Raw genomic sequence first — 25,710 nt, forward strand, 5'->3', positions numbered from 1 at the left:
AAAAAATTAAGTTATAAAGAAGGTTATATCTTTCCCCCTCTGTCACTCCCTCTGTCTCATTCAATGATCATCCATCTCCTCTCGTAGATTTATTTCACCATGTTTGTGTCCTAATTGTTCATCTGATTTCTTCTCCCCTTTACTGATTGCTGGGGCTCATCAACCCTAAATGTTAGGATATCCTCAATTAGGGGAACCTGAAAGAAGGTAAAAGCTCAAGGTATATCTTATCCTATGGACTTGTGGTTTAAGAGCAGGCTATCAGCCTCCACAGAGGCTGCTAGCAGAAGCCTCTCTACTCTCAGTTCTACCAAAACTCCTTCAACATGGAGAAAAGGAAAGAGAGCCCACTCCTTTCAACTTCCTCCTGCCCTTTTGTAGGTTAAGGAAATGCGCACACTGCCATGAATTGCTACTAGCTTTTTTCAAATGTCCAAAGATCTCTGAAAAACAGCCTCTTCCCAGAACCAACCATCTCCTTTCCTCATCTTCGATCTCTGATTATTTCTCCGGGTGACTTCCCAAAAAACAGGAGAAATCCCATCAATTTCTTTCAAAGTACCTCAGCAGAGCCTAAGGCCTTATCCATACCCAGTCACTGAAAGATCCTGGCACCTGGTTAACTCAGAAGAAATAAATGTACTTGTGGTTGGAGTGGAAGAACTAGAGATATTTTCAGGTCTCAATGTTACTAATCCCCTACTCTCAGTTATGGATGATAAGTAAGCCTTTGGACTCGATGAAGTCATCTACAGAGTGAATACAAATAAAAAGAAGCCTGGGGGCAGGGGGTTCTGGAGCATGAAAACATTTAGAGGACAAAGAGAGGGGAAAACTTGTCAAAAATAATAAATAAGATATTTATTTAAAACTGTATTTTATTAATACAGTATTTAATACAGTATAATACGTATTTAAATAAGATATTTATTAAAAACTGTATTTTATTAATAAAAATATAGAGAGGTAGCCATCACATCAACAGGCTAAAAAATAAAAATCATATGATCATATAAATAAATATAGAGAAAGTATTTGACAAAATCTAACACCCATCCATGATTTAAGGTTTTTTATTTTAAATAAACTAGAAATTAAAGGGAACTTATTCAACTTGATAAAGAATATCTACAAAAACCCTATACCTAATATCACACTCACTGATGAGACTCTAAGCTTTCCCACTAAGATCAGGTACAAGGCAAGGGATTCTCCTACCACTCCTTTTCAATACTGTACTAAAAGTCCTTGTTAGGGTAATAAGGCCAGAAAAGGAAAAGGGGTGTCTGGGTGGCTCAGTTGGTTGAGCGCCCGACTTCGGCTCAGGTCATGATCTCGCAGTTTGTGAGTTGGAGTCCTGCGTTGGGCTCTGCGCTGACAGCTCAGAGCCTGGAGCCTGCTTCGAATTCTGTGTCTCTTTCTCTCTCTGCCCCTCCCCTGCTCATACTCTGTCTCTCTCTGTCTCTCAAGAATAAAAATGTTAAAAATTTAAAAAAATAATTAAAAAAAATAAAGTTTAAGAAAAGGAAAAGATACACAGATTGGAAAGAAAAATATAAAACTTTGTTTGCAGATGATATCATCTGTGTAGAAAATATAAAAGAATCTACCAAAAAAAATACCCTCTAGGAACAAATTAGTGCAGCATAGAAGGTTAATACACAAAAGTCAACTGCTTTCTTATATACCAGCAATGAACAAATAGCACTTAAAATAAAAAACACACAACACCATTTACATTGGTAACCCCCAAAAACGAAATACTAAGGTATAAATTTAACAAAATATGTATGAGATCTTTATGAAGAAAACTACAAAACTCTGATGAATGAAATAAAAGAAGAATTAAATAAGTGGAGAGGTATTCCATGTTCATGGATAGAAAGGCTCAATATTGTCAAGATGCCAATTCTTCCCAATTTTATGGATTCAACTCAATCTCAATCAAAATCCTAGCCAGTTATTCTTTTTCAGATATTGACAAACTAATTCTAAAGTTTATAGGGAAATGCAAAAGACCCAGAATAGTTAACACAATATCAAAGGAGAACAAAGTTGGAAGACTGACACTACTTGATGTCAAGACTTACTATAAAGCTACAGGAATCATGACAGCATGGTATCGGCAAAAGAATAGGCAAATAGATCAAGGAAATAGAATAGGGAGTCCAGAAATAAACCTACATAAATGTAGCCAACTGACCTTTGACAAAGTAGCAAAGGCAATAAAATGGAGCAAAGATAATCTTTTTAATAAATGGTGCTGAAACAACTAGGTATCCACATGCAAAAAGTGAATTTAGGCACAGACCTTATACCCTACACAAAAATTAACTCAAGATGGATCACAGACTTAAATGTAAAATGCAAATGTATAAAACTCCTAGAAGATAGCATAGATTAAAACATAGATTACTATTGGGTATAGTGACAACTTTTGAGATACAACATGAAAGGCATAATCCAAGCAAAAAATAATTAATAAGCTAGACTTCATTAAAATAAAAAATGCCTGCTCTGCAAAGGATAATACCTAGATAATGAGAAGACAAGCCACAGTCTAGGAGAAAATATTTGCAAAGGATCCATCTGATAAAGGACTGTTATCCAAAATATATGAAAAACTTTTAAATTTCAACAATAAGAATAATCCAATTTTAAAAAGAGCCAAAGAGTTTCACAGGCACCTCACCAAAGAATATATACAGATGGAAGAAAGAAAGAAAGAAAGAAAGAAAGAAAGAAAGAAAGAAAGAAAGAAAGAAAGAAAGAAAGAAAGAAAGAAAAAAAAGAAAAGAAAAGAAAAGAAAAGAAAGAAAAGATGCTCAATATCATGTCTCATTAGGGAAATGCAAATTATAACAATGAGATACCACTACACATCTATCGGAATATGCAAAATTCAAAACACTGACACCACCAAATACTGGTGAAGATGTGGAGCAACAAGAACTCTCATTCACTGCTGGTGGGAATGTGAAATGGTCCAGCCACTTTGGAAGACAGTTTGACAGTTTCTTATAAAACTAAACATATTCTTACCATACAATCCTACAATTGTGCTCCTTGATATTTACCCAAAAGAGGTGAAATCTTATGTCCACACAAAAACTGAGCATGGATATTTATAGCAACTTTATTCCTAACTGCCAAAACTTAGAAGCAGCCAAGATGTCCTTCAGTAGGTGAATGAATAAATAAACTGTACTATATCCAGACAATGGAATATTGTTCAATGCCAAAAAAGAAATGAGCTATCCAGTCATGAAAAGACATAAAAAAGCTTTAAATGTATATTACTATGTAGAAGAAATCAATCTGAAAATGCTACATACATGACTCCAATTAGATGACATTCTGAAAAAGGTAAAACTATGGCAACAAGAAAAAAGATAAGTAGTTGCCAGGGGTAGAGGGAGAGATGAATAGGTGGAACACAGATGATTTTTAAGGCAATGAGAATACTCTATATGATACCATAATGGTGGATACATGTCATTACACATTTGTCCAAACCCATAGAATGTATAACACCAATAGTTAGCCTTAAGGTAAACTACAGACTTTGGGTAATTATGATGTGTCAAAGTAGTTCATCAATTAGAACAAATGTCCCAACCCTAGTGGGAGATGTTGATAATGGGGGAGGTTACACACATGGAGAGGGAGGGGGAATGTGGGAAATCTCTGTACTTTCCTCTCAAGTTTGCTATGAACCTAAAACTACTCTAAGAAATAAAATCTTAAAAAAAAAAATAGAGAGGAATAGGTAGCATTGAGAATTGTGTCAGCAAAGAGGTCCTCAGAGGACTCAATTAATACAATAAGTGACTCTTCAACCTTAGACAGTACAAGACAGAAAAGAGGAGAAACAAAACTGCAACCATCAGTGAAATTAATTCAGCTACCTTCCCTTGGCAGAAAAAGCAAGCTGCAAAGGAAATAGCTCATGCATTTAATGAATGAAGAGCACATCAGCCAAGCAACCTAGGGGACAGCGCCTGTGTCCACACAGACAAGAGAATAGTCCAGGTCCTGGACGGGGAATCCAGTCATTTGCAAGACTCAGTGAATACAGGGAAACCCCGATAAAATTGGGAGTCCAAAGATAGGAATAAAGATATCACCAAGGCCCCCTTTACCAAGGTAAAAAAACACAGTCCTTGTTTGAAGAGTGGGAAAATAATGAGCTTATATGGAATTCCAACTTCTATACTTCTTAGCACTACATATATAAGGTATAGCATATTTAATGTTTATTAAACTCTGAAGAGTCTGGTAAAGGTACTTTCTTTATATTTCAAATAATCACAGGAGAACTAGGAAAGGCAAAGATGCTACCCAAAAATATTCCATGAAAATATTTACTTGAATGAATTCATAAAAACTGTGAATGATCAGGCATGCTACAAAATAATTTTTAAAAATAGAACTTCCCAGTTTAAAATCACCTTTAGGGGCGCCTGGGTGGCGCAGTCGGTTAAGCGTCCGACTTCAGCCAGGTCACGATCTCGCGGTCCGTGAGTTCGAGCCCCGCGTCAGGCTCTGGGCTGATGGCTCGGAGCCTGGAGCCTGTTTCCGATTCTGTGTCTCCCTCTCTCTGCCCCTCCCCCGTTCATGCTCTGTCTCTCTGTCCCAAAAATGAAAAAAATAAAAAACGTTGGAAAAAAAAAAAAAATTAAAAAAAAAAAAAATCACCTTTGCTTACCTAATTTAAAGCAATCCTTAAAACAGTCCTGTGTGAAAAGTAGTCAGATATCATAAATATCCCCCATTTTATAAATGAGGAAATTAAGGTTTAGAGAAGTTCAATGACTGACTCTAGGTTACTTGCTAAGTGACAGAACTGGGACCAAAACCCAGGGCTGGCACTGCCTCTGCCGAGGAAAGCATGGAAGGAAGGGTAATGACTTCTAATTGAAATGTCTACCAAGAGTGTGATGAGCTAGTGTGGGTAACGGCTGCCCCGACTCAGGCTGGGCCGGCATCAGGCCAAGAGCAGCCTGCTTCCCAAGCATTCCTTCACTTGTTCAAGAGATCATGAAAATTAAATTGGGCTATAACCAGGCCTTAATTCCCCACCCTTGATGTGAGGAGCCATATTTGTCTCATTAGCCTAGGTCATAAACTCCAGCAGGAGGGAGAAAAGGAGGCAGCAGATGAAAGTGAGGGAGGGAAAGGGAGACAACTGTATGAAGAGAAGGCAAGGTGGAGGAAAGCAAGAGGTTCGTGAAGGACAAGTACACCTCCTTCCATTAGGGGTGCTCTCCTCCCTGGCATAATCATAATTGTATTTTAAGTACACGTAGCTGTTTGTAGTTTTCTAAACAATTGTGTGTGCTCTCTCATTTGATCCTCATTATCTTCCTGGGAGTCAGGGCTGAGAGGACCAATTCCACTTTAGCAGGAAGGGGATGAGGCTCTGAGAAACTGACAGGCTTGTCCAACTAGCAGACCCAAGGCCAGTAAAGCCTGTTTTTTTCCTCCTACTCTGTAAACAGCAGGCCACAGTCTAAATCCCCTTGAGCTACACAGGGGCAAAAGGTAGAGCTCCAGTATTCTTTTGAACATACCATGCTGCCTCTCTTGTACCTTTCAAATCACAGAAACATACTGAATGAGGATTTTTATTTCTACAGAGCAATAGGAGTTTGGGTATAATCGTTCTATTACTGAATAGTTAAAAACCCAATGGATTGTCCCTCTTCTTTGATCTATGTTGGAACATGAACAAATTGCCTTATTGATTAAGCTAATGTGGGTCAAGAGTAGGAACTTAGAATTATTTTTGTTTAGTTTACAGATATCTCTGCCATAATGGTATGAATTAGAGAAACTTGATCTAAATCAAGCATGAAAGTCTTGGCTTCAAATTACATCTTTTGGATGTTTGCCTTCCACATAAAAGAAATATAATGACTGACTATCTCCAAAGAATAAAGCTCTTCAGAGAAACAGAACAAATACACTTCTAGAAAGATAATGAAGTGCTATACAATGATATGGGCTGTCAAATACAAGAATTCAAATTTGGTCTCTACCATTTAGTGGACAGTATATCATGATAAGACAGTAATAAAGAGCATAGATTGGGATTCAAACAGATCTAGGTCCAAATACTGGCCCTATCATCTCAGGAAAGTGATACTGGACCTCTCAAAACTTTTAATCCCACCATCCATACAGTGGGGATAATCATGCCTGTTTTACTGGATTATGCTGAACAAATGGTAACTATCACTATTAAGGCACATATATTCTTCAATGGAAATAGGTTTTATTATATCCTTTGCCTAAATGGCAAACCTTGGGACTTAAATAGCTCAGCTATACCACATAAGGTTTTTTCCAATAAAAATAATGATTGGACATCACCCCTTTTTTATTTTTTGCATTGGTACCAATTTGGTGAGTGCTTCTAAATTTACCTACCCTAGATAACAAACATAGATTATATTTCTGCTTCAAGTAGAGTTCACACTATACATATGGTACTAGTAAACTTCTATTGGATTGTGTTGGAAAACGATAGCACTTAGTCTACTGAAACAGGTTTCAAAGGTTTGGAAGAAAAATAAAATATTCAATAAATGTCTTTTAAAAGGAATTGTTAAGAATTTAGTTGGAAGTTTTAGTTTATGGCAAAGCATAAGCTTCCCATACCTAAGTAGTTCCACTGTAGTCTCTGAGGTTAATGTAGCATTTTATGGGATTTTTATTTGTTTTTTGTTTGTTTGTTGGTAATGAAGAGATTGGCCCATATTCATTAGGCTAAATCTTCAAAGAAAAATCAGTTTGTCAACACGCAAATACAATTTTGGAATCTCCTCAAAAAAATCTTCCAATAACCAGAGGTAGTATACAACAACCTTCATGGCTGGCAGAATTTCCATGTACCTTCTAAGGAAATAATTTAAATGACCTCTACACAAAGGAAATCCAAAGATGCTCAGGCCCCAAGGCTCTGATTCTTGGGAGAATTACAAAGGTATAAAAAAAGCCCCCTCTACCTACTGATCACTCAGTTATTGCATGTTGTTCTCCATTCACTGAGCTAGAACAAGATTGCTAGAACTTGTTCTAGCTGACTGTGTGTCCTTTGGAAATTCAGTTCAAATGTTACTGTTTCTTCTCTTAAAAAGAATTACTTTTTGAAGCAAAACAGTATAAAATTCTAGAGTCAGAATGCCTGGATTTGGATCTCAGATACCCACAGCTAACATATGCAAGTCAGAATTCTAAGATAGGGAGGGAGGGAGGGAGGGAGGGGGAGGGAGGGAGAGATACAAACATATGCACACACACACATATTTATGTATAAAATTGTATTTGACACATATAACAATGCTATAAAGTAGATACTTGTATTATTCCCATTTTACAAATGAAAAAAATGAAGCATTGGAAATTTAAGAGACTTGCCCAGGATCACATAGCAACTATTAGAACTAGAATCCAACACTGGCAACCTGGGTCCATCCTGCTCTTCACCCTCTCAAAGTCAGTTACTTACCAGATGAGTGGCTTCACATGGGCAAGGTACTCAACCTCTCTATGCCTCATCTGGTATGTGGAGATGACTATGGATCACTAACATATAGCAGACGGGTAGGATTGTTAAATGGATTAACAAAGATATTTCCTATCTTTTTCTTAGCATAGTCCTTGGCACCTAGTAAATGCTCAACAAAGACTATGCATTATTTGTAATACTATCTTCTGGGTGAGGTCAGGAACATTTTATTCATTCACTCATGTATGCTGCCGAGCAAGTCATTAAACCTCTCTGAGACTTCATTTCTTCATCTGTAAAATGGGATCATATAATATCAACATCACAGAATTATCCTGGCACACAAAAGACATTCATCAAAATACTTGATGAATTAGTGGAATCTCTTCATGCAGTATCTAACACAGTGCCACATGGAAATAAGCACTGCAATAAAAACTTCTTGATCATAGCAATCCATAATGTAAAAATGATAATATTGCCTCCTCCTCTTCCCTGGAGATCTGTGAGGATAAATGAGACAAGCTCTAGGATAGAGATTGTTAGGAGAAAGGTGCTTTATAAATCTAAGAGGTTGCTATTAATGATCATCATCATAATAATAAATTTGGTATTGGAGAAATCATAACTCATCATGCATTACTCCTCAAGGGAAGCCTATCAAGGCCTCCTTCAATGACACAGTGGAAGCTGGTGCCTGAGGCTTTGAATCTACGGAAATACGAGAGGGAAGACAGTGATGTTACAGAGAGAAATCAGAGAGGAATTTGAGCTGGCTATGTAAAGAGGACCTTCTCTTCCATGCCCTCCTGCCTCCCTATCCTCCACACTTCTCATACCAGGTCTCCAACCAGGTCTCTGGGAACACCAGAGCTTAGGTTCTGATCTTCAATTTCACAGGCCCCAGAACTCAAACACGTCCATACATCTGAGCCTATCAGAGTCTTAAAGGCACTACCCTACAGGGAAGTCTCAGAGAACCAGGCAAGCTGGGCAGGGAGTTTCCTCACGGTAGCCTGATACAAAACTCTCTATTCAGCAAGCCACAGTTTCAGCTCCAAAGCCAAAAGATGGCCCATATTGGAGAGATGAAGACAAAACTAGTATCACATCATAAAGGCAAGAGCATACAGATCTGAACAAGAATCCAGCTACGCTGCTTAGACTCGTGTGGTAGGCTCTGTTCCCAGTAAAACAGAAGGCTCTCAGAAGGGACACGTAAGGGTTAAAGAAGATAGAGTCCATGATGTGTCTAGCAGAGCAACTGACCCAAAAGCCCTCGGGTAATGATAGCAATTATCACTGGGGTTTCCGTGCTGCTAGTATTTTTATTTTGATTATTCAAAAAAAAGAATGTGTAGCAAAGCCAGGCTAAAATGAGAAAAAAGGAATAGTCCAGTCAGCTGATCAGATGAAGTTACCCCCATTTGTTCCATAATTTGGTCAACAGTGTCCTTAAAGGAATTGCATCAGGCTGGACAAACTTCCCCAACTCAAGAGACACTGATACAGAGACCGGACACAAATATATTCATTATAGATTCAGATGTCCATTTCCAGTAACCAAGCTGTATCAAGTACACGAGAAACCAAATTAGCTATTGAAAGATGACTTGGTGAGCATGAGATCATAGAAAATTGGAGGGTCCAGCGGGATATTTATCCAGGTATGTCAAAGCTAAATAGATTCTCTCCTACAATAGACTCCACCTCCTAAATGATCTGAATATTGGTCACTCGTGTCAAGTATGTGACATTCAGATACTTCTGTTTTACAGAAAACAGAGGCTTGGAGAGGTTGCCACACAAGCCTAAAAAGGGCAGCTACATTTCTGTTCATATCTGTATACTCTTGGCCATTATGATGTGATGCTACCTAATATGTCTCCTTCCAGTGTTCAGAGCTGAAGCCTTAACTCCCCTCTCCCCCAAATCCACATAGAAACTTCTCTCTATAAAGTTTTGAAGTCAACGAAACCTGGATTTGATTCCCTGATTCGCCAGTGACAAGCTGTGTGACCTTGGAAACATCACTCAACTTATCTGAACTTCAGTTTGCTGATCCATAAAATAGTGGTAATAGCCTACCTCATAGGCTACTGTGATGCTTAGCAAGAATGTATATAAATACTTAGCACAGTGTCTGTGTGATTATTGTTATAGTAGCTACTACTTAATTCTATTAAACCCACTCTTTCTTCAATTTCTGTGATTCTAGTCCTAAACACAAATTCTAAACACAGTGATTTACAACTGTTCTGCATCCACTCCCATGTCCACTCAATCACCCAAGTATAAACACATCTCTGGGGCTGGCCATGTCCAAAGATAGTTCAATTCATTGATTCTTTAACGATTTTTAGATACTTTACCTTCAGAGGGTGACCTCATTACCTAATTCTGAGGACATCTCACTATAACTGATGTGTGCAGGGAAAAGAAGAGGCATTCTGAAGACCCAGAGGAATGCAAAGGACTGAATATTCTGCCAACACCATGCAGCTTTCGCTCCATAAACTGTAGCCATTTCTATTTTTGTGCCCAGAGCATTTTCTTCTTCCCTAAGACCAGCCCCAGTTTGAAAGGACGATTGTTTTCCCTTGCTACTCTTAGTCAAGCAGCCAGTACTAACAGGAGCGTTAGAAGGATCATCTACAGTGATGTCACATTTTACTTTGGATAAAATGTCCCAGATAGCACTTTTCCCAGTGTCTTTGAACAGTCACTCTCTATTTCCAAATGCATGTGAGCTCTCTTCAATGAAGAAACACATTAACAGCAACCTCTCTATTCCCTCTAGGTTGCTTGTAAGCCTTCCTGTGTTTTCAATCTTCATAGAGCTCCAAAATCAACTGTGTTGAGTGATGCGAATACCAGGCTTCTCATTTCAGTAAGGAGATGGCTGGATTGGAGACTGTGAAGATTAATAAAAAGAAAAAAATCTACACCTAGAAAAACCACTGGTTTGAGAAAAAAGTAGAGCATGATAAAGATGATGATTCAAAAAAAAAAAAGGGGATGATATAAAATATTCCCTTCTTATCTAGAGTGGTGAAAAACTAGTGTAGGAGCAGGGCGATGCTGACCTGCTCTTTCATAACACTGGTGATAAGCAACAGGGATTCGGAATGGGGAGCGTGTTACAGCAAAGCACAAGGCTGGAGGTTTGGGATTCAGATCACAGAGAAAGGGGTTGTTGATTTAAGTGATGTGGAGAAAATGGAGAAGGTATTGCTTAAAGCAGTAACCAATGTTGTTTATTTGGGATACGAGCTAGAGAATATTATCATGGCAGAGAAAAGAAGTTATCTCTTGTGAATTGTCTTGAATTATGGGGGGAACGAGAGAGGCTCACTGAGTATGACATTTAGAATTGCAATTTCTAAGCAGAGCGCCATGTCTGATATATCATTTATTGTCTCTGCCTCTATCTTTCCAAAGCTGCATTAAGGACAGATGTGAACCTCACTTCCCTAGGTCTCCATTTTCACATTGATTTGGAGGACATTTATTTTCCCTTCTCAACAGAATCATATATTTTCCCCTCTCTGAAGGTTTAGTTCATCACTAAATATTCAGGTCTAGGAAGAGATTTTCTTTCCTCTTTGTGCATGATTTGTCTCTCTCTGGAGCTGAGCTCCTTTGGTTGAAAACAAGAATCTATACAAATAAAGGGTACAGGTGAAGAGATAGTGTGGGTGGATGAGCAGAGGGAAGGTTTCTCCAGTTGTGATGGAAATTTGCACTTCAGTCTTCCCGTTTTAGCTGATTTTACAGGAAGGAAGAAACAATGCTCATCCGATCAGGTATCAGATCCTGCTGGCTTAGAAGATTCAAAAGGCAGTTTCAATTACCATGCAGTGTACTCCTACTTCCCACTGAAAAAGCAGTATGCATATTGCAGATTCTCTTGGTTGCTCTTTGAAGATGAAGTTTCCACACCATCCCCCCTGCATTTCAGGTAGAAATGAACTGATTCCAGAGACAGACATTCAAATTTCAGAGAATCAATGAATTTTTTAACTGGAAAGAACCAATATACCCATTTTTTTGGTAGCTGGACAAACTGAGATATCAGAAGGTACTTGACCCCAGTCAAGGCAATATAGTTTTACAAGTAGTTGTATGTGTATATTTATGTGTTTTCTGTAGCACTTTGGAATTCTGTTTTCAGGATGTGTGTTGGGAACCTCACACTTAGCACAGGGTCTTTGCACTAGAAGTAGCACACAACCCTTTCTTGCATGGTCTTCCCACCTTCCCACCTGGGGAACCCACCTAGGGCTCTGTGAAGGGGTACAGGTACAGCTGCCTTCATATACCTAAATGGAAAAAGACTTTCCCTCTGTTCTCATTATTCTGCATCCCACACAAACACACTAGCCCCTCCCTCCCCACTTCTTTTAATTCCTTCTGTACACTGAGCCTTCTGAAACAAAAGCCAGCAAAGTCTGTTGTCTTCTAGCAACTTCTGCTTTTAGCCCTACAGCTAAAGCTCTGGAGAAAAGAGCTCATAAGACACAAATTAATATCTCAACAAATTATTCTACTACACTTGTCTTGTAGACTCCTGCCCCTGGGGCTTTGTTCATGCTGTGCCTTCTACCAGGAAAGTTCTTTCCTCTTCTCCCCTAGCTCTCCAAGTTTTGCTATCCCTCTATTGTCCAGGAAGCCCTCCTTGACCTCTTCACACAATTCCTAAGGCCTTCCATCTTTATTATTTCATGTCTCAAACCCATGTGACTTTTTTCCAATCAGATTGTTAGTTCCCTAGGGGCTCTTTTGTGTCCCCCAGATTACCTACCAGTCTAGCCAGTCTACCAGTCTAGCCAGTCACATGACTTCAGGTGAGGTTGGGTTTGCATCCTAAACAAATTATTTTTCCTCCCAAGACATCATAATAACCTCAGACTGCGGCTGGTAATATTTTTCCTCAAAAGCTTTATTAAAGCTTAATTGGGTTTTTTTTCTGATTATATAGATGACATTCTCATTGTAAAAAAGAATTCAAAACTACATACTACGGTAACAATGGGATGGAAAAGGTTACATGAATTCTACCTTCTTTACGTAAGGACCATTAACATGTTCTTCACCATCTTTCATACACCTGTTGATGACTCTCTATATGTATTTTTATATATACAGGATTTTACATTTTATATAAATGGGGTTATTTCATACATACTGTTTTTAAGTGGAGAATATTAAAGATCATGTGCAAAAGCATCAAGCAACATTAGTAAGTAAAAATACTAGTTTAATTGGAACTTCAATAAATAGTTTAAAATGAATAAAAAGTGTTTCCCATAAAATGTGAGGAAGAAAGGAAAGCAGAAGATGTCCCCAAGACCATTTTCCGGTCTTTAGGCACAACTTCACTGAAATATTCCTCTTAAATTGGCCCAAGGCCCAAAGTAAGTAGCACAAAGAACAAATGAACATTCTAATTGGAAATTCTATACCCGACAGATTTCTTCAGCCTAAAGTGGCTTTCAGACATTGCACATATTCTCAGTTCACCAGCTGGAAGCACTGAATGGGATGGACAGAGCTATACAACTTGGGTAAAATATTTACCAAAGTCAAGACAAAGTGACCAGACTGATGTGTATCTTCTCTGGATATCTTATAGAGGAGACCCCAGCTGCTAAAACCCAGTAAAGAACTGGGGTGCTTTCGGGGTGCCTGGGTGGCTCAGTGGGTTAAGTGTCCAACTCTTCACTTCGGCTCAGGTCATGATCTCATGGAGGGTTGATGAGATCAAGCCCCATGTCAGGGCTGTCAGCACAGAGGCTGCTTGGGATTCTCTCTCTCCCTCTGTACCTCCCCCCACTTGCCTGCACGCTCTCTCTCAAAATAAATAAACGTTTATTTAAAAGAAAGAACCTTAGCTTTCTTATCATGAGAAATAAACATATCTCATCTATCAGCAATGACATTAAAACCCACGTTAGAAAACTGGGAGCTATCTCCTTTTAATAGTCCTCAGTTAAAAATCAAATCCAGACCTAAAAGAAATTCTGTTTCCATGAAGAATAAATGTGATAATGGAATTCTCCCCGCGACAACACCCCACTGTCTTGGTGGTAGCGAGCTTCACATAGTCTCTCCTCCTGTCCCTTGCAGAGAGGCTAGAGTCTGTGTGCCACTCAGACAATCCATCACCACCCATTCCTGCCACCGGAAGTATGACTAATACATTATAAATGGTTCTTCTTCTGTCGACTAATCGGCTGGAACGTGATGCCTGCCATGACACGTAACAGTCCCGCTGTCCTGCTAACAGACACACAGGATGTGACCACCTCCACACAGGTGTGTATTCCTGACAGAGACTGAACAGCCGGGTGGTGGAGCCTGGCAGCAGCCTGAGCCTCTCTCATAAAAGAGTACAGACATCCAGGGCTAGGACCATGAATTTCTCATGCTATCCTATTTCCTTCAAGGCATTTGTCACTATTTACAATTACTTACTTATTTACTTATGTCTGTCGCTCCCATTAGATGGTAAAAGAAGGGCTATGCTTTTTTCATCAATTAAATTAACTCCCTCATCTCCTTCTAGTTTCTTCTCACATCTCACTTTCTCAATAACCAATACACCAAACTTAACAGTCCTCTACACACAGTGACCTCACTTTCTCAGGAAAGTGTTTCTGGAATTCCTGACCTCACTTTATCTTGTTTTTTACTTTTCATGTTTTTTTTTTTTAAATAGCTTCTATCATCTTCTAACATTATGTATGATGAATATCACTTATTGCTTGTCTTCCTCTATGAGAATGAAAGGTATATGGAGGCCGAAATCCTGGTCTGTTTCGTTCACAGATGAATCCCAAGAACCTGGAAGAATGACTGGAACATAATAGGTATTTAATAAATATTTATTGAATAAATGAAAAGAAATTATTCGCTTTATCCTTAACTCCCTAAGAATGCCTGGCATGGAGAATCTATTGCTTTCCTATGGAAGCCTCTGAGTTTACAAATATTTCCTCCAGGGTCCAAGTACTTGCCCACCAAAATGTCTTTCACTCATCGTCCTATGTCCCTAGTTAATAGCATATAATAGGAAACAAATGTTTGATAAACTAACCAATTAATAAGTAACTGAATTCACTGTACTCAATGCTCAAATGATTGATAATGACTGATACTCCATGTCTGACACTCTTTTCTGACAGCCTGTTCCCCTAACATAATTAACACCAACCTATCCCATTATAGCTCAATTAAACTAACATTTCCTGAATACCTATTATATTATAGTCACTATACTAGATACTGAGGGGGACAGTCAACAATACTAACAAGTGTTTACTGAGCACTTATTTCATGCCAGAAACCATGCTAAGCACTTCACATATATAACTCATTTAATCCTAATAACCGTATGAGGCAAGGATTACTATTATGCCCATTTTACAGAGAAACTTAAACCTTAAGAGGTAACTTGTCCAAAGTCAGGCACACAGTGAGCCAAGACAGTAAACAGGCAAAGCCCAGATCCTCACTCAGACAGCCCTTACTCCAGAGTTCATACTCCTAAGCTCAGTGATGATCTAAAGATGAAGAGCAATCTGAAGTAATTTCTCAAGAAGTTGTATACATTGAGGAAGGAAAAAACCATCTTCAAAAGTTATAAATCTCCATTTTTTTTTTTTTTTTTTGGTCCCCAATGCCTAGTATGGAATATAGCTCGCAGTGAGTAACGAATACATTTTGGCTAAAAGAATAAAGGATATTAAACAATAAAAAGAGGCAAAACTACAAGAAAGAAACATTAATTCTAATTGGAGGAAACCTGCAAACAATCTAGGACAATTGATTTAAACCAGACCTGAAAAAATATGTAGGATTCTAAAGGATCTAGAAGGAAGTCATACTTAAAAGAGAATATATTAGTTATCTATTGCTGTGTAACAAATTACTTCAAACTTTAGTAGATCAAAACAAAAACAAACATTTATTATCCTTATAGTTTCTCTGGGTCTGGTATTCAGGAACAACCTTGCTAGGTGATTTCAACTTGGGATCTCTCGTGAGGTTGCCATTATGATGTCGCCTGGGGCTACAGTCATTTGAAGACTTGGCTGGCAAGAAGATTCTCTTTCAAGGTGACTCACTCACATGGCTAGAAAGTTGAGGCCAGTTGTTGGTGGAAGCCTCAGTCTCTCCCTACAAAGGCCTACTCCATAGGATGTATGTCTTCAACAGTGGCAACTGGCTTCACCCAGAGTGAGTGATCCAACAGGGAAAGACAAAGAGCCAGGCAGAAACTATCTTCTTAAGGAACTAGCATCGGAAATCATATAGCATCTCTTGTGCCACATTCGATTAGAGGCAAATCACTAAGTCTGACTCACATTCAAGGAAGGGGAATTAGGCTCCACCTTTTGAAGAGATGAGTGTCAAGACTTTGAAGACATATTTTAAAACCACCACAGAGGCAGCCCATAGGAGAGTACTGGGCAGGTTCCGGAATGACAAGTTATCCAATGTCCCAGTAAATGGACTTCTGTAACCTGGTGACCTCTCTTATTTTTGCAATTTTCACATCACTCCATCTATTTCTTATATTTTGATCCTCTGGTCTTTTTCATTTTGCAGGGAGAATCTTTCAACATTTCTTATTCAGTTAATCCATTCCTCCATTTAATTTAAATATAGCTCTACTCGGTGTGTTTAGCACTAGAAATATAAAAGTAAAAAAGACATGACCCTACCATTCAAGGAGTTTGTTATCCATTTGATAATCCCAAATGCAGCCCACAGAATAATCACAAACAATATGTCAAAGGCCATAACAGAATTATATATGAAGTGCAAGGTAATACAGAGGAGACTATTTTTCTCATTAGAGGGACCTCATTACCCTATTAAGAGTTTGGACTTCATCTTCTATGCAACAAATGTTTTAAACAAGTGTGTGCCAAGATTCAGATCTGTATTTTAAAAAGACAATTTTGATGGCAACAGAGAGGATGCAATTGGTAGAGGGTATGTGAGCAATGGCATGTGAAATGGAGAGTTTGAAATATACTTGAGAGTTGTTTATTAGGAAGAATCGACAGGGCCTGGTGATTAATTACATAGACAGAAAAAGGTTGAGAATGACTTCTAGATTTCTAGAGAACATAGGATGGCCTCATTAACTAAGACAGGAAGGGGGTCCAGATGTGGGGAAGAAAATGAAATAAGTTCAGTTTTAAATATACGGAGTTTGCTTTGCGTTTAGTTACCTTGTGGAAGGATGTGTCACATCGCTGGTAAGAAATATGCAGCTGAAGTTCCAAGAGAGAAGTCCCAGCTGGAAATATAAATTTTGGAAATACTAGCATTCCTGTGCTAGTTAAACTCATAGTATTGAAGGAGATCATCAAAAGAGCTTGTAAAGTAGAAAAGGCAGCCAAGAATGGGACCTTGGGGGATACCAACACATAAAGGGTGTTGAAGAAACAGAAGGCATAAAAAACAGTGAGAAGGAGAATCCAAGAGAAAAGATATTCAAGAGAGACTTCAGGGTCATGAAACCTACAGAAAAGATTTCCAAGGAGAGAGAATCAACAGAAGCAAAGAGAGAGGCAGAGAGAGAGAAGGAAGGAGAGAGGGAGGGAGGTGCAGAGATATCAAATTAGAGGCAGACTAAAAATTATACTTCACGTTTGTCAACTAGGAGATTATTAATCACCTATAAGCATTTGAGTAAGGTGACATGGAATGGGATCCAGCTGCAGTATGTCGAGGGGTGAAGGAGGTGAGGGAGTGAACACAAGGGTAGACTAGAAAAGTTTGAAAGTGAAGAACAGCAAAAAAGATTGACTGCTATTAGTATGAGGTGGGAAAGCGATCCATATAATTCCATCTCATTAGATGGCGTTTTCAGGATTCTGTTTTATTCTCAACCTAGTCTCAAAAAAAAAAAAAAAAATTCATTCCCTCTTTGGTTCTTGCAGCTGTTTCTACAAAAGCATGTCATAAAAGGGAAGCTGCTTTAAGGGCCAAGGAGAAGACTTAGAACACACAAGATGTCAACTTCAAGACACAATGCCAGTGATTCAAGAGATCTGAACTTACCAGCCTGCTCATTACATTCAATGGACCAAATCCCTTCTCAATTTTCAACGGGATTAGCTGGTCAATAATTTATGACATTTTCAAGGTAAGAGAATGTCACCTAATTATTAATGAAGGTAACCAAAAAAGAGGGAAGTATGTGTTTATTTGATTTATGGAAACCTTCCCTTTACTCTAGGGAGCATGAGCCTATGAATATAAAAATCTTAGATTCATGATATTTTTCATCAGGGTAATATTTTCATCATTTATCAAGACATTCACAAGAATAATTAGAATTGAACATAAATTTCCACATTAGTAGATGAATGGACAAAACCTGGAGGTCCAAACAATAAAGGAGTACCATTGAATGACATAAATTAGCTCTCTGATGGGTAAAGCTGGGCATTTTAGGAGACTTTCACCAATCTGTTATGAGAAACAATGCAGAAACAGAGGCAAACTCTAAAGAATACAAGACCCAGGTAAAGAGGTCTTACCAAGAGTCCATTCTTTTTTTCTACCTTAGTAAAAATAATATAAAAAGTATATAGGAAATATGAAAAACAGAAGGGAATACTGCTCACAATATCATAACAACTGTTATCTTTGGGTGCTTTTTAGTAACAATAGATATAACAACAGTTGATTACATTCATTTATTTCACAAATGTTTGCCAGGCATTTATCTTGTGCCAAAGACTGTTAGGGGCTGGCAAACAAAGCAAACCTGTTCCTGGCTTTATGTACCTCATATTCTAAAAGGAAAGCAGACACTGGTTCACTAAACATACACTTATTTGACCACAACTGATATGGATGACAGGAAAAAGAAGCATGGGGTATTGAGAAAGCAGTGTTGGCCAAATATCCCCAAGTTCTTTCACTTTTTGAGGACCTCTGTCCTTTACCACCTGAATAAAACAACTCAAGCTCCTTCCTGCATTTGAATGTAAAGCCTGTCCCTGCATTGAACCCTCCTGAGAAGTCCCAGGACAGGTGATTACTAGTCATGGTTGTCTCCTATCAGCCCAAATTTCCTCTAAACCACCCCCTGGGCCTATTCTTCAGTGCATCTCATGTGCTCCAGCTCCCTCTGATTGATCTCACCATAACCATAAGAGGTTCACTCTTCAAGGCAGCATTTATAATACAAGAATAACTCTAAATGAGCCACTAATATAGCTCTACTAAAATTTTAATGAGTGGAGAGGGGGGAGGAAAAAGAAGAAAATTAAAACAAAAAGTACTGTATGCCAGACATCTTTGCATCCATTATGCACCCACACAAATTGTCACAGGGTATCTCCTGTTGGAACCTTCCCTTCTCATTAGTCTCTTACCTCTTGCCATTTCTCTAAGACCTGTGTTTGTTCAGAACCAAGTCCTTCCTTCCATTTCCTCTTCTCCTCCCAACGTCAAGGCTCCTTACAAAGTACTGATCAGAGATGCACTCTAATGAAGCCAAAAATTATTATACAGCAAAAACAAAAACACTTCTAACATTCATTTTATTATTCGGCAGAAAAGTTTACTTTTCTTAATCTACAATTCTTCATAACACTTCACATCATATTGACTTTCCTAGCAAAAGTTCCATTGCTGTGTCTTCCTAACAAAATATTAGGTTTCTCCTTGAGAATAATTCCTCAACATAGAATGTAGAAGTGGTTTTAGTTGTTTAATAGTTTTTCTTTCAGCTACAATAATTTATCAGTGGGGGGAAAATGAGCTCTTTGTACACTGGAGAGTGGTGTGGTCTTGTAAATTTTAAAAGTTCATTCTGATCAGAACTTTGAGCAAAGATTTAGCCATAAAAATTTTCAACCCAGACATATTTCGTTACGAAAAAAAAGCGGAAGTAATCTACATGCCCAACAAGAGAGAATGCTTAATTATGATAAAATCATTGGATGGAATATTATGTAGCCATTCAAATTATGTTCATTTAGACTTTGGGCAATAAAGGAAAATGTGCATTGTAATAAGTTAAAAATGCAGGATTCTGAGTTTAATACAGGACTTAATATCAAATATTCAAAATGTATTTCTCTAGGCTGTGAAAAAATGGAAATTTGACTACTATGACTAGTTCTCTCTCCCAGTCCCAAAAGATCAACTACATGGACACTAAATAAGAGAGAGGAAAGCAAACATTTGGGGGGAACTATCTAAATACCCTGAGAGCCCCATAAAAGCCTAAAGGATGTAACAGTCTTAAGAAGGAAGGGGCTGAGGGGATGGAGAAATACTAGATCAGATACTCCAAGCATAGCAGAGAATAAATTGGAAGATAACTGTACATTCTGCTCCTGACTTTCCTTAAATTGTCTTGAAAGGATTATAGTTGCCTGTTACCCTGTGAGATAAAAATGATAGTGTCAACGGGAGAGTAACAGGTAAGAACCAAAGCCGTGGTAGGGTAAAGGGCCAGGGGGAAAAGGCAGAGGTAGATCAGCAGCCTTCCCCACTCCAACCTAGGGACTGGTGGATTATAATCCAATTCAGTGGCTTTCAAAAATCTGATCTCAATCCACAGTTAAGGGATATATCCCCTGGCATATATCTTTTTATGTGTAAAGATACCGATACAGAGCTAAAACAAAAATTTCACTAAACAGTACTTAACATTTATCAACGGTGATGTACTCTGATATTTTCCTCTAAATTCAATTCTACTTCATTTTTAAAACAGTGGTTGTATTCCACTAAACGTTCAGTTTGAAAACCACTGATCTATTGAGATTATTATCTCTACTCAGTACTATTTCTAGCAAATAGTTTAAGGAAGAATCCCTAATCATAAAGGTTACCTGTCCATAAAGGACAGTCAACCGTTTATCTCTCCTCCTTCCTATATTCACATGAAGGAATATAACAGAGCCTAAGAACTAACCTCTTCTCCAATATACATTAGCAGGCTGGGTAGTTAATATTCCTAGGAAAATATGAGCTCATAAACCAAAATAATTAGTCATTTAAGATGGGCAATGATTATTTTTAAAAAATAAGCAAACTGAGCATGATATGCCACATGAAGTACAATTACAGAAACATATTCATAAATATTTTAAATTAAGCATAATTATCTCAAAAATAAGACAAGATATTGATTAAATGAAACAAATAAGAATTCATTAAAATAACGAAATGAAACATTAACTATGAAAAATATAGTAGTAAAGGAGTATAAAAAAATAAAATAAATTATGGAGTGGATAGTGCTGATGAACAAATTAGAAGGTGAAAGATATAATCGAGGTGATCTTCCAGAAGGCAGCGAAAGTGATAATGACATAAAAATGATAGGAAAGCAAGCAATATAGAGATGAGAACTGGAAATACTAACGCTCAGATAATAGTAATCCCGGGAAGATATGGAAAAAAACAAGGGAATATGGAAAGAAATAAAGAAAATAAAAACCTCCAGATTAAAAAAAAAAAAAAAAAGATGAAAAAGGAACTATGTTCAACTTCAAGGCTCAACACAGTGCCAAACAGAATACATGTAGAAAAACACACACTGAACTTCAGATCATCAAAGAGAAAGAAAACATTACGATAGAAAGTTGTTGTTTTTTTTTTTTAAGATTCCAAAAAGAAGCTGGTTACAAACAAAAGAGAAAGAATCATAATGACATCACACTCTTCAAGAGCAAACACTGGATATAAGAAGACAATGGTTCATAATTTTCTTATTATGGCAGGAGAAAAAACTTTGACCAGGTTTTGTCCAGCGAAATTATCATGTAAAGGTGAGGGTGCAACAATTAATTTCTGGTCATGACAGAGTAGCAGGAATCAGATTTACCCTCCCAACTCAAACAACTGGAAAACTGGAAAACATATATGAAACATGAGTTTTCAGACACTGGACAATAAAATAGACATACTTCCAGTCAGACAAGAGAGAAATTATCACTAACAGGAATGATGTGGGCACATCACTTACTACAAATCCTACAGAGAATAAAAGGATAATAAGCAATTACTGGGAACAAATTTATGCCAACAAATATGATGTCTTAGAAAAAACAGTCAAATACCTTAAAAGACACAAACTACCAAAATTCACTCTACCTAAAAAAAGGTTTTATTTTTGAATCATATTTTCATTGGGTTTAAGTAATCAAAGTTGACAACTTTTCTTTCATCAACAGTATATGTTGAATCCCCCCCAAAATATATGTTGAAGTCCTATCTTTCAGCACCTGTGAATGTGACCTTATTTGGAAACAGGGTCTTTGTAAATGTACTCAACCATTACAGTGGGTGGTAATCCATCATGACAGGTGTCCTCATAAGAAGTAGAATATGCCATGTGAAAACAAAGGCAAAGAGGGGGGAAATGCTGTCATAATGGAGGCAGAAACTCAAGTGCTGCAGCTTAAATCTGAAGACTGCCAGCAAACTAGAAGCTATGGAAGAGGCAAGCGAGGATTCTTCCCTAAAAGTTTTAGAGGGAATATTGCCCTGTCAATACCTTGATTTTGGAATTTTAGCCTACAGAACTGTAAGACGGCAAATTTCTGTTATTTTAAACCACTCGTTTGTAGTACCTTATAACGCCAGCCCTAGGAAATGAATACAAATATATTAAGAGGTTGCTCCAAAGTCTTCTTATCTGCATTCAATCCAAAGAGAAATCTGCTATCATTCTTGGGGGTTTTTTGTTCTCTCTACATAGTGTGTCCTTTTTTTCTTGCTACTAAGATTTTCTTTTTATCACTGATTTTAGACTGATTATGATGTTCATTGGTGTCATTATCTTCATTTCTTGTGCTTCGGGTATATTGAACTTCTTGGATATGAAATTCTTATCTTAGATCAAGACAAAATCTGGTCTTGCTTTTGCAATTTTTTGGGCAGGCCAGAACCAATGCTTAGTCTAGAGATACTTATGTCCGACTAATCAGCCAAGAGCCTTCTGTGGAGTCTACTCAATGCCCCGTGAATCTTGAGGCTTTCCCACCTGGCTGGTTGGAATGGGCAGTATTCCTGGCCCGGTGTGAACATCACGCACTTTTGTTACCTCTAATTCTCTAAGTAATTCTTAATCTAGACTCACACAGTTTCCTCACAGGACATGCTTGTCAGTTTTTCTGCTGAATATTCAAAAAAGACCCTCTGTAGACCTCCAGAGTTCGCTCTGTGTGCCGCTTTCTTCTAGTACTCTATCCTACAAATTCTAGCTGCCTTGGTCTCTAAAATCGGGGAATTGGTCAGACTGCCTGGTTTCTTCCTCCCTTTGACACAGCCTGGAAACTCTCTTCTGTAGTAAGCTCAGGAAAACATAGCTCATCTTGTTTGTTCTCCATTTCATAATCACTATCCTTTGTTGTCTCATGTTCAGTGTCTTGAAAACTGTTGGTTCATACATTTTCTTCATTTTTTGTTTTAGATGGAGAGCATGTTCTGTCCCTGTTCACTCTATCTTAGACAAACATGGAAGTGCTGATCTGAATCTTTTAAAATCTTTGAGGTCATCACATACTATACTGAATTTTACCTTTACTTTCTTGAACATATGACATAGTTATAACAACTCTTTTCATGCTCTTATGTACTAATTCTATCATCTGTGTCATTTCTGAGTTGCTTTCCTATGGACTGTTTTTGCTCTTCTTTATGAATAGTACTTTTCTGCTTCTTTGCATACTTGGTAACTTTTTAATTGAATACCATACATTTTGAATTTTATCTTACTGAGTCCTGGATATTTTTGTATTCTTACAAATATTCTTGAAATTTTCTCTGGGATGCAACTAAGTTCTTTCAAAACTGTGGGATACTTTTGAGGTTTTATTCTAAGCTTTGATAAGCAAGAGCAGAGCAACATTTAGTTGAGGGCTAATCATACCCCATTTTTGAGGCAATACCCCTCTTAGTTCTTTACTTCCTATCCCATGAATTTTGAAATTTTCTTCCACTGGGCTAGTGGAAACACAAAAATATTGTTGTTCTAAGCCTGAGCTCTAAAAGATTGTTCTAATTAGCCATTTTCAACTGAAGGCAATCCCATCACAGGGAACATCTAGCAATATCTACAGTTTTGTTTTCCACAGCCGGAGGAAGGTGCTACTGGAATCTAGTGATTAGAGACAAGGGATACTGCTAAACATCCTACAACACACAGGGAAACTCCCCCCACCCCGCCCCACCACAACACACACACACATACACACACACACCCCCAAATGATCTGCACCAAAACGTTAACAGTACAAACTGAGAAATCCTTTCAGATGATTTTACCCAAATTTGGGGACAGGAAAATCTCTAAACAGACAAAATCAAAAGAAGCCAAAAAAACCTAGAATGAAGAAAAATCTCTCAAAATATAATTAAAGACAAAACCATAAATAACAAAAAGATATTATATTCTTGTAAAACAAAAAGAAGAGCAGTAAGATGTAACAATTGTTAACCTATATGGACCTGATGATATCATACAACAACTAACAGACCTACTAAGAAAAGTAAAATTCACAACTTCCCCCTTTTAGGGGAAGAGTTGGGAGATTTTAAAATACTGCCCTCAAAAGCTGATAGATCAAAAAAAATCAGATATACAGAATATATAAATAATGTATTTTGAAGACTTATATTATTAGATGTATAGAGAGCTTTTCACATTATAAAGAATATACTTTCTTTTCAGGCACAAATTCAAACTTTACATAGATTAACCATGCACTGGACTAAAAAAAAAAAAAAAAAAAAAAAAAAGTCAATGAATCCCAAATAATTAGTATCATACATACCAAGAGGAAAAAAAATTTTAAATCAATAATAAAGATGTAATATACAAAATTCCTTGTCACCACAATCACCACAGCCTCTAGTTCTTTCAGGATCCATAGACTAAAGGGAGAAAGGATTTTCAAAAATTGAGAAACAAAGAATTGCAATTTCTCTTTGAGAACAGTCAGGGAATGCACATCCTTCCCTCTTGAGTTGCCACTGTAGTTTATCTGAGGGGGAGCTGTTCATGCTCACCTGTTTTCTGTCTGCACATAAGTGTTTTGTGCCCAGAGAACTTCTTTCATCATTCAACATATTTCCATTGGAATCACATGCACTCTCGTCCTCTAACTTCACATGCTGCATGGCAGACTCTTTCTCTCTCTGACCTCACTCCTTTTGTAGATGCCTGCATCTAGAATCTCACATGTTCCAATATATCTAGTCTGTCCATTCTCCCACATGCTGATTTTCCTCAGTGCACTCTTAGAGCCTGGCATTTGAGGTCCTAGCTCAGGGACCACCTGTGGGTCTACAGAAGAGTAACCAAATAATACTCAAACTGCCAAGGACCTGAAACCTATAGTTGTAGATATGATGATTATACAGTCTATCAGCCAAACCAAGACACTTTCAGATGACAATCCAGAATGTTTCCAAGAAACTGGAAACCTTCTTAATCACTCTAGTTAGAGACTAGTGGTAGCTGGAAAGCCTCTGTGGGTAGCATTTGATTACTCCTCAAAGATATTTTGCAAATGAAGGAAATTTCCTGGTTGGTTTTTTTTCATAATTTGATAATTTAAGCAAGAATGGACTAAAACTACAAATCTCCAAGCCAGACTAGATTATTGAGATTTTGTCAGAATATTTCAATTAAATGGAGGTGTGATCTCTCTGAATCTGATTTTCACAGCCTTTAGACATCTGCTAAGAAACAGGATGATGTTACTTATGAGGAAAATTTAAGCAAAGAATTTTTTTGTTTGGATCAATAACTAGTGCCAAGATGATGCAGGAGGATGACAGAATCAAAAAATGTGTCTCCTCTTCCAAAGAGCCCCTCAAACCATGATTGAAATGAACTGATACACTGTGGGCTCAAGTATTTCTTTGGCCCAAAGGAAAGAAGAAAGAAAGGATTGCCTCTTAATATATCCAAAGGTGGCAGGAATGAGACAGCTGCCTTGAAAGCAGTTCCACAGGCTCAGGGAAGACCTCCATAATCAACTAGTTCATGTGAGACCTAAACTCTGATGGTAAAACCGAGGAGACTTCAAGACTTCTAGAAAATGTTAATGCAATATATTAGTTTCAGTGATGCCACCCAACCCTGTGCTCCTTGGATCCAGCTGGCAATGTTCCAGTCTCTGGACATCTCTATAACCCCT

General features: G+C 37.8%; 1 long non-coding RNA gene across 2 annotated transcripts in view; it reads left to right on the forward strand.

The window, feature by feature from the left end:
* Nucleotides 1-13,744: 13,744 nt before the first annotated feature.
* The window catches only part of LOC131491543 (uncharacterized), a 28,074-nt gene continuing 16,108 nt past the window's right edge, over nucleotides 13,745-25,710 (forward strand). Inside the window, exons 1-3 of one of the 2 annotated variants that reach the window (XR_009251520.1) lie at nucleotides 13,745-13,831; nucleotides 14,345-14,385; nucleotides 17,473-17,678. This is a non-coding gene — a long non-coding RNA (uncharacterized LOC131491543). Of the gene's footprint in view, nucleotides 13,832-14,344; nucleotides 14,386-15,643; nucleotides 15,755-17,472; nucleotides 17,679-25,710 lie in introns of those variants that run through there. The other variant, XR_009251518.1, reaches the window with a different exon arrangement.

This window comes from Neofelis nebulosa, chromosome 12 (genome assembly GCF_028018385.1).
Source record: "Neofelis nebulosa isolate mNeoNeb1 chromosome 12, mNeoNeb1.pri, whole genome shotgun sequence".
NCBI lineage: Eukaryota > Metazoa > Chordata > Mammalia > Carnivora > Felidae > Neofelis > Neofelis nebulosa.